Raw genomic sequence first — 15,404 nt, forward strand, 5'->3', positions numbered from 1 at the left:
TTCTGCTGTTCCTTTTCAAAAGGAACAGCACTTGTTGATTTTTTGCTGTTCCTTTTCAAAAGGAACAGCACTTTTGATTTTCTGTTGTTCCTTTTCAAAAGGAACAGCACTTTTGATTTTCTGCTGTTCCTTTTCAAAAGGAACAACACTTTTTGATTTTCTGTTGTTCCTTTTCAAAAGGAACAGCACTTTTGATTTTCTGCTATTCTTTTTCAAAAGGAACAGCACTTTTTGATTTTCTATTGTTCATTTTCAAAAGGAACAGCACTTTTTGATTTTCTGTTGTTCCTTTTCAAAAGGAACAACACCTTTGATTTTTGTTGTTCCTTTTCCAAAGGAACGGTGTTTGCTTGTTTTGCTGTTCCTTTTTCAAAAGGAACGCCATTGGTATGTTCTGCTGTTCCTTTTTCAAAAGGAACGGCATTGCTGTGTTCTGCTGTTCCTTTTTCAAAAGGAACGACATTTGCACTTTTGAAACCTATGCTCCTTTATTGTTCTAGCATACTTCTTCTCTCTTTTGTGAAACAGCTAACCTCTTGCTGGTCCAAGTGAGGATGCTTCTTGCCCCTATTCTTTCAAAGTCTTTTAGAGACAAGCGATGCACTTATGCAATGAATACAAAATCCCAACATACTGAAATCAGACAATTCTAAATCGTTATCTTTATAAGGCTATGTATTGGTAAGAGGACAGAAGGAAGGATATACTTATCTTTTTTTGTCATTGTCTTATTAATTTTGCCCTAATTGGTTATCTTTATCATGCCATTTTTTTTTCCTTTTGATTTTTGTTTAGGAATAAGAGCAAAGGATTTATATCCTCCTATTGAGATGATAAGACTTCTTCCACCATTCCTACTCTTAAGGAGTGTTGAACCACCCTTTGTGGATATATAAAGAAAAGTGCTTTATGAAAAAAAAAAAGAGAGAAAGAAAAAGAAAATGAATTATAAATTGTCAAATGCAGGATAGGGGGTCTCATCAAGAGCCAGCCTACCATTATCATGAGGATGGAAGCGAAGTGGCATTCCCACTATGGCCACCACACCAGGGATATGGTCCAAAAGGTATAGCAAATAAACAAACCTTGGAACAGGAGGTCTTATCACGAGCCGGCCTGCCCACTCTTCGCCCCCTCCTCGTGAATGGCATTATGGCTAACTGGTTACCAAGCCAGCATAATGGCCTACACTTTGACATCACATTCCTTAATATGTACATAAAGGATCGTGGTTCCGGGGGTGAAATAAACAACTCTGCCAAGGTTATGGACACTTGTCGGCAGCAGAGCACTGTTAATGGTATCGAAGTCACATTAATTACACCAATAGGTAGGATACTAATACTCTTTTGTTTCTTATATCCTAGGCACTAATCATGCATTACTTCCCGACTTATATACCACATGGACATTTATTACACCAATCATGGCAAAGGAGGTGACAATGACCACTTGAGATTTGGCAAGTACGACAAACGTCCTATCCCCCGCCCTCGCATCATATCACAGCAGCCTCTTACGTAATACGCGATCTAACTTTACGCCTCGATTTCGGCAATCCGTTGTTTTTCTAAACATGGCATATTTTCATACGTTGTTCCTTTATGACTTGGTTACAGATCGGGTGCCGCTCCTTTCTTTGACGGCTAGGGCAGCCTATCGCATTGTGGGGGGGGAGGTTCACCTCATGATTCCCCGGGTTATGTGTCAGCTCACTATTCGGGAAAGATAGTGTACCAGGAAATGGCACGGTTTAACGGCATAACATTTCTATTTTTTCTATACAAGTTGCTATTCATAAGTCATTTCTGTTGCATACTCTGTGTTTTTTTTCTAAATCCGACGATTACTACCCTCTCTGTGTTTCAAACAGCACAAGCAGTTGCTGTTCCATTGAGAATCCATAGTGAAACCATGGGAGGCAGGGCAGTTCGAAGCGAACCACAGGAGTTGACAGTCTTTGCTGCTGCTCGGGAGATCCTGGAAAAAGCAGGGTGGCTGACTTATCTCAGTCGCCTGAAGGAGTCCAATGAAACAGTGGCGATGGAATTTCTGCAGAACCTACAGGAGGATCACTCCATGGTGCCGGGGAAGTGGATAGCAGTCACCGACGATATAATTGCAGAAGTCTCGAGACTACTAGCCACCGGACCTGTATGGACACTAAAGAAGGAAAGACTCCAGAAGATCTTGGAAATTTTCCAGGACGAAGGCCAGAGCTTAACAATTAAAGGGAAGGGAGTCCTGCCAGCAATGCTAGGAGAACCCTGGGCAGAATTAGCGAGAACAGTGCAAAGCTACATCACCTGCGAGGGGAGAAAAGACGTGGTAAGGCCACGACACCTTAAACTCTTAGCTGTTTTAAAGCAGAAATGCTCTGTAAACCTTCCTGCACTTTTGAATTCTTTACTCCATGACGTCGCACGAAGCCTGAAAAAGGCACAGCATGTAGAATCAGTTGTCAGCCACCATGGATTAATCCGACTAATAGTTAGTCATAGCCTCACCCAGTAGCAAAGTAGCTGGAAAGAATTAATCGCAATAATTGAGGGGAGAGCGACAGCACCTTCCCCAAAACGTAAACATGCTCTAAGCACACCAGAACATCCGAAAAAACGCAGAGAATTAAGAAAACAAAAGCATGTTGCAAGCACATCCGAACGACGGGAAACACGCCAGGAATCAGCAAAGCGTAAGCATGACACTGATACACCGGAACAGCCAGAGAAACGCAGAAAATCAGTCTGGTTGGCCCAGATAAGAGGAAGGCTGGAAAAACTCCAGGAAAGCACCAGCCAGCCAGTGGTAATTGAGGATGAACAACCCTCACGACCAGAAATAGAAGAAGAACAAGTTGAAGGAGAAAAGGAAGGAGAGGCCGAGGAGGCTAAGCGATCCGAAGAGGAAAACGATGAAGTAGCTGAGCATTCGGAAACAGAAGCCGAGCCTCCTGAGACAGAAGCCGAGCCCCCTGAGACAGAAGTTGAGCATCCTGAGATAGAAGCCGAGCATCCTGAAATGGAAATTGAGCATCCTGAGGCAGAAGATGGACAATCCAGGCAGGAGGAGGAAATGGGACAGCAGGTAGGTAGTCCACCACAGGACCCAGTGGGAGAAGAGGAATTGGCCGCAATCTTGGCCAATATGGGTGAGTATGGCCAACCTTCCACTCCATCATACCTCCGCGACAAACCCCAGGAAGAAGATGCACCTGAAAAACCACATGCAGAAGAGGCAGAGGAAGGAAATCTGCCTGTTCATGATGAAAAAGAGATAGGAGATACTGAGAGGGAACAATCTGTTCCCACGATACCCGGATATCAAGCCCTATATGAGATGCCTGAGGGTAAAACAGGCCAGTTCTTTGACTACCTAGTCACTCACCATGGTTGTAGGCCTCCGCATGAGATTCCTTCTCCAGCCTATTCTCTCACTGCTTTGCATGTCAACTACAACGTTTTCATGAGGGCATGAAACAGGGTAAGCAGGGGGGTGTGTGGAGTACTAAAAAGGTATGTTTTTAATGATCATTTCAGTGGCTTTTCAGTAGGACTTATGAATCTTTTACATCATGAATGTGGAAAACAATAGAGAATTGTGATAAAATATGTGGAATTAGTAGGTAAGACTTATCCGCTGATAGTTGTCATTGTCCTGTGCAAGAAAGGGTAAAAACGAGGAGTTGTTGTTCCAAGGAAGAAGATAAGAATAGGGTAACTGTTGTCCCTTTGACGAAGGACCGAGTGAAAACGAGGCAAAGCAGGCTGAAGCAAACCGGTCTGGAAAAGGAGGAGAAGGCACCAGCTCGGCGGAGGAGAAAAGAAGTGATTAAGGATTAACAGTTTGGCGAATCCCTCAGGATCTTCGATCCTGAGGGATCGCTGCTTTATTTATCTTATCGCTTAGACATCTCCGCCGTTACTCTTATATAAAGGGACGGCACTGTTAGTCTAGGGGGAGATGCTTTTATATAACTTCTTGTTAAAGGTTGAACTTTGCTCATCGAGTCTCGTTGAACTTGGCTCATTGTACTTTCTGTTTTATGCATTAATATAAACTTGGTGATTATCTTATCTTTGCGTCTGGATTAACTTAAAGCGGTGTACCCTTGAGGCTAAGGGCCCGGCCCCGGAGGACACTTGCTTCTATATCACTACGATTTGATTTCTGTGTGGTTTTCTTATCGTCACTAGTTGGTAATATCATATGCTTTATAAGTTACATCACATGCTCTACTAAGATTCATTTGTTAATGTTCTTTCTATTGACTCTGCATTATATTATCAACAGTTTCAGAGAGGATGCAATCTTATTAGACTTAATTGAACATTTTTATCGTTGTGTTATGGAGCTTCTATGCTGAGTATGTGTGTTAAGGAAATTATCTGAAAGGTGTGTTCTTTATGATTCAGGGTTCATGCTGTTCCATTTTGAAACACAATTGTAATTCCTAAATCAGATTACTTCTTCAGAGTGTTATGTGTGTATGATTTTTATATGATGTTCCATAATTAGTATTTAATGTCGTTCCATTAGTTGGTTGTGTGATTTGCTTGGAGAATGAAAGATTGGAGTTTTGGATTGCAATGAGAGCATTTGAGTTGATAGGATAAAGTTTGATTATTACTCGCGAGGTTTAGTTATAGCGATTGCTGTTCCATTTCAGAATTGTTGTTCCATTTTAAGCATTGCTGTTCCATTCTAGATTTGTTGTTCAATTTCCTGTTTGTCGTTCCATTTTTATCTGTCGTTTCATTTACTCGCATTTGGTGTGAGAGACGATTTGTGGCTGTAGTGAGCCTCCGCATTTACTGCCTCGCTCCCAGACCCGTGGTCCATGCTCTAGTTTCCTTTCCATCAGTTTCCAAAGGGATGGGCTATTGCTGTCGAACCCTTGACTGATAAAGTTGCCTAGCTTTAAGAGTGTGTGCTTTAGTCATTTGAAGGAACTTAGTCATAGATAAGCATTAGTTTACTCTTGTGTTTTTGTGGGACGTTGTACTACTAGCATTACTCTGACAAATAGCCTCAGATTGAGTCACTCTTTGAAACAACCAAATGGTCCCGGATTAACATATTAATGTGAGGTAATTAGAGGTGAAAGAGACCCTTTTTATAGCTCTACAAGGTAGACCCTAGCAAAATTAAGGCCATTAAGGAATGGAAAATTCCCACATCCATAAAGCATCTGCGAGGATTTCTCGAGTTGACAGGGTATTATCGCAAGTTTGTTAAGAATTATGGGAGAATAGCAGCACCTCTAACAACATTATTGAAGAAAGATGCATTTTCATGGACTCCAGAAGCAACAAAGGCATTCGAACATCTTAAAGAGGCAATGTGCCAAGCACCAGTCTTAGCTACACCGGACTTCACAAAAACCTTTATTGTGGAATGTGATGCTTCAGGAAATGGAATTGGTGTTGTTTTAATGCAAGATGAAAGACCCATTACTTTTGAAAGTCGTCCAATCAAGGGAAAGTTTTTACACAAAGCTATTTATGAGAAGGAAATGTTGGCAATACTCCATGCACTTAAGAAATGGCGACCCTACCTAATGGGAAGACACTTCAAGGTAAAAATGGATCATGATAGCCTTAAATACTTTTTAGAACAAAGATTATCCTCTGAAGAGCAACAAAAGTGGGTCACAAAGATGTTGGGTTATGACTTTGAAATCATCTACAAAAAAAGGAAGCAAAATGTGGTGGCAGATGCACTCTCAAGAAAGGATGAGGATGTGGAAGCATTGTTGTGCGCCATTTCTATTATCCAACCAGATTGGATAAACGAAGCAAGGGAGGAATGGAAGAATGATGAAGAAGTGTGGGCACTTATTCGAAAGTTACAACAAGATTCCAATATGTATGATACATTTAGCTGGCAAAATGATTCGTTATGGTACAAAGATCGCTTATACCTCTGTAAGAATTCCCAGCTAAACAAAAGATTCTTATGGAATTGCACACTTCTCCCTTAGGAGGGCACTCAGGATTTTTTAAAACTTACCACAGGGTTAAGAAGGAATTTTTTTTGGATGGCCTTAAAGCAGATATTCAAAATTTTGTGGCGGAATGTTTGGTTTTCCAACAAAATAAAGTTGAAACAATTAAGACACCAAGTCTATTACAACCTTTATCCATTCCAAGCCAACGTTGGGAGGAGGTTTCAATGGACTTTATCACAGGTTTACCCAAGTCTGAGGGAAAGAGTGTCATCATGGTGGTAGTTGACAGACTTACCAAGTATGCACACTTTTGTGCATTATCACATCCATTTAAAGCCAGTACAGTTTCTACTACATTTATGGAAACAATTCAAAAGCTACATGGAAACCCAAAGATTATTGTAAGTGACAGAGATCCCATTTTCACTGGAAATTTTTGGACAAAATTATTTTCTTGTCTTGGTACTCAGTTAGCTCATAGCTCATCTTATCATCCTCATTCTGATGGGCAAACTAAGATAGTAAACAAATGTTTGGAAGGATATCTTTGTTGCTTTGTATCTGATAAACAGACACAATGGGTCAAATGGTTGCCTCTGGCTGAATGGTGGTATAACACTTCCTTCCATACAGCAACAAAAATGACCCCATTTATGGCACTTTATGGGTATCAGCCACCATCCATCACATCCTATTTAAGAGAAAATTCTAAGGTTCAAGCAGTGGAACATCACATTGAACATCAACAACAAGTCCTCCAACTCTTAAAGGATAACCTCGTGTTGGCACAGAATAGAATGAAACAACACGCAGATCAACATCGTAGCAAAAGAAGTTTTGATGTAGGTGATTGGGTATTCCTACGGCTACAACCATATAAGCAAATGTCCCTCAAGCAAGCTAAGAAGTATAATAAATTATCACCAAAGTATTATGGTCCATACAAGGTGTTGCAAAAGATTGGTACTATGGCATACAAATTGGAGCTTCCTGCAGCTTCTCGATTGCACCCAATTTTCCATGTTTCATGTTTAAAGAAGGTTATAGGTGACAAGCTCCCAGTTCAAACAATATTGCCAGAACTTGACGAGGAAGGAAAAATTATATTGGAACCGGAAGCAGTCACAGAAACAAGAACTCGACAGCTACGAAATCGATCAATTTCAGAGTATCTTATCAAGTGGAAGAACTTATCTGTTGAAGATTCCACATGGGAGGATGAGAATTTTATACAGAATCATCCAGAACTTCTCAAGCGTTGAGGACAACACTTTTTTGAAGGAGAGGGGCATGTTGGGTGATGAGCCCCAAAAATGGACAATTATTTGGGCTCATTCAACCTCCTAATTTGACTTAATCCACCATTCTCATTAGTTTATTGCATGTTTTTTATTATATTTATGTTAATAGAGTGAATTTGGTTAGTCATTATGCCAACAAGTCTAATGGGTGCTTTGTGTAGCCTTTTTGGTCAACTTGGAGACAAAATTGAAGGTCTTAATGAGCACTTGGCAGCCAAATTCGTGGGAGAACAAGCTAGAGGATTTGTAGGAAGGTGTCCCCTTCATTTATGGGCCCTTACCTCGAATTCTCCACCATCAGCTCGGAGTTCAAGGGCCACCGAATCAATCAGCACAAGGGCAGCCAAGCAAGTCAAGTAGGACTGCTGTTAACTCCAAGTTTTGGGCAGCCGAGTCCCTAAAGTTTAGGAGGAGTGTTGGGTCCTCAAATTGTATAAATAAGAAGGCTTAGGGCCTCATTTTGGTTAGCCAGTGGATGTTAGCTAGTTAGCCAGTAGATAGTAGCTGGTAGATAGTCATTTCGTAGTCTTGTTGTAGCTAGTTTGTAGTTCGATTTTTATGCAATAGATTAGCTTTGCTTTCAGCTCATTCTCAAGCTCTCCTTGTGGACAGTTTTGATGTAACTCTTCATTTCTTGATCAATAAAGATGAATCCAGCTTTGCACCAGCTCTAAATTTCTCTTAGGAGGCTGTAGCTCTTGGGGTTGGGCCCATCTCAAGCGCCCAGTACCTCCCTTGTTTATCTTTATGTGTGTTTGTTGCATTCTTAAAATGAAATCTGCTCTTTAGATCTTGCTTTGTTATTTTGGTTGTTTTTGTTGGTTAAAGTAGCTTTTTATGTTTGGGAATCGATTGGTAGGAGTTTGTCATGCATTTAGATCTTTCGAAATGTTCTTGCTCACGTGATGTACATGGTTCTCTTTCCAAACGAGGCTGTTGTTTATTCATTTCATTGACAGTTAGATTAAGTTAGCTAGGACTTAGTTTGTTTGCAAGAATTCATTGATTCGGTTGAATGTGCATTGTGCAGGGCATCTCTATCACTCACTCACATGGTCAAGCTTCATCAGAGCCATCTTATTCATCCCATATCTACGCTTCTCGCTTCACACCCATCCTCTTGCCCACGTAACCCTACCTTCTTCTCCATTGTTGTCTCAACTACCTTAAAGCCAAATCAGCCTTCCACATATCATCTCACCACTCCATCCATCAGTTCCTGGGTCACTTTAGACCCCCATCCTACCTCCATAACCATCCATGCATCTTCCATCAATCACCCATCCTCAAAAATCCCATTTCGAAACATCCTGTAGAAGAATTACAGAACTTCCTGTAGAAACCCCTGCAGACTTCCTGTAGAAGTTCATGAACACGGTTGCATGGCATCCAGACTTTGTGAAACTCTCAGAAAGAATGTTAGGGATCCCTTAGACCCTCTCTATACCATTCCAACCTTTCCCAAAGTATTTCATCCTTTGATCCATCCCTGCACAGTGGAAAACTAGTTAGAAGCACATGCACGATAATTTCAACAACTTAAGCAAAAATACAAAAAGATGTTTTCTTCAGATAGTGATAACTTAGACACATGCATTTTACCTTCCTAGAAGTAATGGCATCTCTTCTCGTAGTTTGCATTCTCATTTTTGCATCAGTAGGACTAGTTGGTAGAATTAGGGTTTGCTAGGGTTTGCTAGGGTTTGTATTTCTTTTTGGCTTTCAGTTTCTTTCCGCAAGTAGATTAGCTTCCTTTGAGTTAGCTTTCGTCCATCAGTTAAAAAGCTTCTTCTAAGAGCTCATAGAAGTTGGCTTGAGCCCCTAGCGGACTTGTGCCAGCTGACCAAGTGACAGCTGCGGCAAGAGCTAGTACTTGTGCATACAACACCGTCGCTTCCAAGTTTGTTACGAACTACCGGGTTGATAAAATTAAAGAAGGGAATTCCAGGAGTTGTAGCATTATTGCTACAATACTGGGGCCCACCATCTTTTTGGCGCCGTTGCCGGGGAAGCGTCAGAGTATTAGTGATTGTTGCTTTTCTTCTATTTTCCACTCCAATCTTCTGCTAAGTAGTTTATTTCATTTCCATTATGCAATTTCATTTATGCAAAAGTAGATTAGCATTTCCTGCTTTCATAGATTAGCATTTCAATTCCGCAATTTCATTTCTGCAAGCGTAGGGTAGCATTTCAATTCCGCAAGCGTAGCCTAGCATTTCATTCCTGCAATTTCATTTGAGCAAAATAGATTAGTCCTTTCCTGCTTTCATTTCAATTCCGCATTTTCATTTTAGCAAGATAGTTAGTTGCAGTTCAATCTATTTCAGTTTTGCAAGTAGAAGTAGAAAAAAAGAAAAAACAACCAAAAAGATTTCATTTCATGCCTTGTAGGAGTAGAGATAAGTTAAAAAAAATGATTGCACAACACCCCCACTGCTTCACACAGCCAACATTCTCTCTTCTTCGATGGCTGTGATTGAAGAACCCCTGGGTGGACATCAAGGCATATTTAAAGAACCTCTAGGGGAGAAGAAGAAGAAACCATTCCTCTGGAGCAAATGGCTACAAGCAGAAATGTTGGGAGCAGTCCCTTGTCCAAAAACGAATTTGAAGACCAGATAGAAGATTTCAAGAGTGATATGAGGCAGTTTCTTGCCATGCAATTGGATACCCTGTGGATCCAAAAGAAGCAAGAGGAAGCCAAGAGGGCTTTGGTCATCTTTTGTCCCAGGTGCACTAAAAAGCATCCTAGGAACGAATGTCCAATGCACTCCCTAGAAGTGTGTTTCATCTGTGAAGAATACCATCCTATAGATCAGTGCCCTTCCTTGCCCGGAATTAAAGTTGCATATCAGAGAACCAAAGAAGCCACTGAATCACTCTATTATATGAACCAAAGGAGGCCGCATGGACCTATATCTTACCAGCAGGAACTGCAAGGGACATCCGAGACCTATTATGACCCCTATCAAGCCACTTTCATGCCTTCTTGGGGTCCCCCTGCTCATCCTTCCTGGTCTACACCTCCTCCTTGGTCATATCCTCCTTGTTCCTTCACAGATCCATATTATGCCCAACCAGTTGCTCATTCATTTCACTCTTATGCTCAGCCACAGCCTCAGTGGAATGCACCTTATCAGGAGTGGAGGCCCCAATACAACACTCCTCCCGCTTATTTTCCTCCACCACCTGCTCATCCACAACCATCGCCTCCTCCTCCACCAAGGCAACCCCAAATGCCTACCCAACCACAATGCCATCCATCTCCATCTCAATTTCACACCTCCACTCAACTACCCATACCATTTCCAAAGCCACACAATGGAGCAGCTCAACCCCATTGCAAATCTGAGGCACAACATATCCAAACAACTCCTCTTGAGCCCAATGATCTTCACCAAAGCTCAGGAAGAGTGTTGCAAAGCAGAGATTATATTGACAACATTGAAGGACCAAAAGCAAAAGAAGATTCCAAAGAGGAGATCAAAGAACCATGGGCTGCACTTGATGAAGAGAAGAGATCAGAATCAGAGATCGAGAGAGTTCCCTCATGGTTACCATCAAATCTTCCATGTATTCAAGAGAAAGATCAACAAAAAGAGGAAGATCAGAAGGTCATGATAGAAGGTGACATGAAGAATGATCCAGATCAACAAAAGAACCAAGGATATCAAAACTATATTGAGATATGGTTTCAGAAGGTCACTAAGTTGCAGCAGTACTTTCTTCCTCAGCTTTGTTTGATCCCTTCAAAGCCAGATCATTTGGTCTCTGAGATCTGGATACCTGTCAAAGCATGCATTTTGAGCCTTCGCATCATTTTGTCTCTAATCTCGATGTGCACATGGCTCCATTGGAAGTATTCTTATACTTGAAAATGATTTTTGTTTTTCAAGTAGGGTAGGGTAGAGAAAAAAAGAAAAAAAAGAGAAAAAAATGAAAATAAGAGAAAAATAAAAATCTAAGGTGAAAACCTCCTTGGAGGCGCCTTAGATTGGCTCATTGATTGAAAACCTCCATGAGGCGGTCAATGGGTTGGAAAAAAGAGAAAATAAAAATGGAATAAGATCCCTGGGTGAAAACCTTCCTTGGAGGCGCCCAGGGCAGGCAATTAGGGTGAAAACCTCCATGAGGCGCCCTAGTTGTTTTTCAAAAAAAAAAAAAGAGAAAAAGAAAAATAAAAATAAAACTAATTTCCATTGGCTAATTGCAGGTTGCAAGAAGGACGTTTCATGACAGGAGGAGCACTCAAATCAAGGTCGAAGGAATTTTTCTTGTGCCTTCTACAGGAAGCTCTGTATTTCTACAGGAAACATCCTGTAGAACCTTTGGACGAGCCAAATTCAATTTCAAAAGTGAATCTAATGGTGGGAGTCTATTGGTTAGGCCTGCAAGCACTTGTGTGTCCATCCCTCGCCTTCCTCCATCATCTCCATACCTGCATCACAGCCCAAGCTCAGTTTTTCCTTCCATGCAAACATTTGCAAAAAGCCTCGAGGCAAAAATCCATAGAACAAAAGTTGTTTTTGCCATAACTTGAAAACCATGCATCCATTTAACAAACCGTTTTATGGGGAATTGTACAAGGGTGATGGCAACATGCTTGAGCAGTTTCAGCCAATTCCGGTGCACGGTGTCCAAGAAATCAGCCTCCATCACCATCATCCATTTTTGCATTTTCTCCATAAACGTGCATCCGTTTCAAAACCTGTTCCATGGGGATATGCATATGAGTGATGGTAACCTACCCAAGCAGTTTCAGCCGATTCCGATGCACGGTTTCCGAGAAATCGATCTCTGAAATCTTCAGCCATTTTCCATTTTTCTCGAAATCCGTGCATCCATTGATCACTATTTTGCTATGGGAGATGCATCATGATGATAGAAACATGCTCAGAAAGTTTCAGATCAATCCGCTTTACCGTTTGGGAGAAATGGCGAAAACAAGTTCTGGTTCTGTGACATTGCAGCATCAGCAGCTTGAAGGTGCAGATTTGAACATGGAAACAAATGCATGCAGCTTAGATCTGGTCAGAGGACACCTGCACAAGGAAAATCAATCAAAAATCATAAGCCAAGACCTCATGCAACCAAAGGATCCAAGCATGCAGCAGCAGAACATGAGCATGCAGCAGCAAAAAGCTTCACAAGCAGCCGTTTGACTTCAGGTACGTGACTAAACCTTGTTCATCTATTGCATGAATCTAGTCTAAGAATTGCATGAACGAATGGAATGGTGAAATTAAGCCATGAATATAGCAAGACATCCAGTTCTCTAGTACTCACGAGAAAGTCACGCAGCATGCATGGATCAGTCATGCACGTGAAATTTAAAAAACACGGACAGTGTGGGTAGTCTAAACTCCAGTGCAACTGATGGATGAGATCACAGGCAGAGAACACACAGTTAACCACTGCAGTTCATGATAGCACTGCAGTCTGCATGTGGCCACGTATGCCTGGCCACTTCACTTCCTCACCACGAATCACGCTGTAATTGAAAAACAGGCTCGGCTGACTCTCACCACCCGCTGATTCATTTGCACCTGCAATGTTCTTAGCCGAAGTACGCGTCCTCTGCTCCCACAATCTATTAACTTGTCATCCTCCACCAAGCTTTCTCGGCCATATTTTTTTTAAAACCCACCTATGCAAGGGCGTTCTACAGAAAACGGGTGGGTCTTCTACAGGAAGTACGACACAGCTTTCAAAAGCAGAGAAAATGGATTTTTCTTCGACAAATTTGGAGTCCCGAGAAAGATAATTGCTGCAGAGGATGCCAAGCGTCTTAATGCAGTAGAATTCAGTTTTGAGGATATTGAATCCACAGCTAAAGCCATCGGAAATGCCAGTAAAGCAGTGGTATCAATAGGACCCACAGAGGATGGACCTAGTTCCAAAGTTACTACAACTGATGCTTTGAACATTATTGAAGAAGCCAAGCTAGCAAATGTGAATCATATTGTTGTGTTTACGAATCTGATGGAGGGTCTTCAAATGTTCTTGATGGAATCTCTTCACTTTTCAGCAACTTGTTTGGAAAATCAGAAATATCATTATCAGAGCTTACTGAAAGAATTGTGGAAATGGGATTAAGTTACACTATCCTGAAGGCCAGTTCCACAGATGATTTTATTTCAGAGAAAGACTGCAACCTTGTTCTTAAGGCGGAAGGAAGTGCAGACGTAAACAACAAAGTAATCAATGCAAATTCAGCATTGCATTCCATGGTTTAAGGTTTCAAAGACACAAGTTGCATCTGTGGTAGCTGAGGTTTTCGCAAACACTTCCATCTCAGAGAACAAGACTATTGATGTTGCAGCCAGCCCTTCTGCACCTTCTCTGCCAGTTTATGAGATTTTAAGTGCCATTCCAACAGATGGAAGAAATGAAGTTTTCGTCGAGGCCCAAGCGAAAGCCAAAGCTGAAGAAGAAGAGTGCATAGCTGCAGAAAATTCACGAAAAAAATAGGAGCTTGCTAAACAACTTGAAGCAGAAGCAAAAAGGCTTGCAGAAAAAGAAGCTGAAGCCACTGAACTCGCTGCCCAAGTCAAGGCAGGTGCTGCAACTACTTCATTCGATTATTTTGCAAGCAAGGCTAAAGCATTCGGTGTAGATATTTTTGGGGCAAGGCAAATGATGACAAGTTGGTGACAAGCCAGAAAAGCACAACCCTACAGATGTATCCAACAACATCAGTGATTGGAACACTGGCATTAAACCAAGCTGCCAAAACAGAGGATGATGGGGACAAATTTTCTTTAAATTCTGTCTCAAAAGCTTCCAGATCATTGTCTGCACTCTCAATAGCTCGACATTCAACAAAGTTGCTTGATGCAGGAGATTTACCTAAACTGAATCCTCCCACACATGAATTCCGAAGGCCTAGAAGGCCTGTCAATATTCAAGAATCCAACGAGGTTGAGAAACCTCCAAAGGATCAAGCAAACCATTTAAGAAAGCGGAAGATGACTTGTACCTGATCAATACTGGAGGAAAGCTACCTCAAGTGATGATGAGCCATGGAATGATTCTGATCACCATGAGAGCTGTGAAGACGACATCTTGCAAAAATAGAATGATAGGAATGAACAGCAGGAAGTTAGCAGACTGTTTCTACAGGAAGACAGAGAACTGTTTCTACAGGAAGTTTGGAGAAAGGGCAGCAGAAGGAGAAATCGGTCGAGATTTCAGCTAGGGAGGCCACCAGGGCCATCAAAGATGAGGAGAGAGATTGGTTTCTCAGAGGATGAGCAACACTTTCAGTAGGGGGGTGATGATGAGCCCCAAAAATGGACAATTATTTGGGCTCATTCAACCTCCTAATTTGACTTAATCCACCATTATCATTAGTTTATTGCATGTTTTTTATTATATTTATGTTAATAGAGTGAATTTGGTTAGTCATTATGCCAACAAGTCTAATGGGTGCTTTGTGTAGCCTTTTTGGTCAACTTGGAGACAAAATTGAAGGTCTTAATGAGCACTTGGCAGCCAAATTCGTGGGAGAACAAGCTAGAGGATTTGTAGGAAGGTGTCCCCTTCATTTATGGGCCCTTACCTCGAATTCTCCACCATCAGCTCGGAGTTCAAGGGCCACCGAATCAATCAGCACAAGGGCAGCCAAGCAAGTCAAGTAGGACTGCTATTAACTCCAAGTTTTGGGCAGCCGAGTCCCAAAAGTTTAGGAGGAGTGTTGGGTCCTCAAATTGTATAAATAAGAAGGCTTAGGGCCTCATTTTGGTTAGCCAGTGGATGTTAGCTAGTTAGCCAGTAGATAGTAGCTGGTAGATAGTCATTTCGTAGTCTTGTTGTAGCTAGTTTGTAGTTCGATTTTTATGCAATAGATTAGCTTTGCTTTCAGCTCATTCTCAAGCTCTCCTTGTGGACAGTTTTGATGTAACTCTTCATTTCTTGATCAATAAAGATGAATCCAGCTTTGCACCAGCTCTAAATTTCTCTTAGGAGGCTGTAGCTCTTGGGGTTGGGCCCATCTCATGCGCCCAGTACCTCCCTTGTTTATCTTTATGTGTGTTTGTTGCGTTCTTAAAATAAAATCTGCTCTTTAGATCTTGCTTTGTTATTTTGGTTGTTTTTGTTGGTTAAAGTAGCTTTTTATGTTTGGGAATCGATTGTTAGGAGTTTGTCATGCATTT

General features: G+C 41.5%; 1 pseudogene; it reads left to right on the plus strand.

Annotated features, from left to right (window-relative positions):
* LOC149155048 (uncharacterized) overlaps nucleotides 1-14,231 on the plus strand; it is a 51,734-nt pseudogene extending 37,503 nt beyond the window's left edge.
* The last annotated feature ends 1,173 nt before the right edge of the window (nucleotides 14,232-15,404 follow it).

The sequence above is a fragment of the Pinus tabuliformis genome, chromosome 9 (genome assembly GCF_031772625.1).
Source record: "Pinus tabuliformis cultivar Carrire ecotype Pingquan chromosome 9, CPIR1, whole genome shotgun sequence".
NCBI lineage: Eukaryota > Viridiplantae > Streptophyta > Pinopsida > Pinales > Pinaceae > Pinus > Pinus tabuliformis.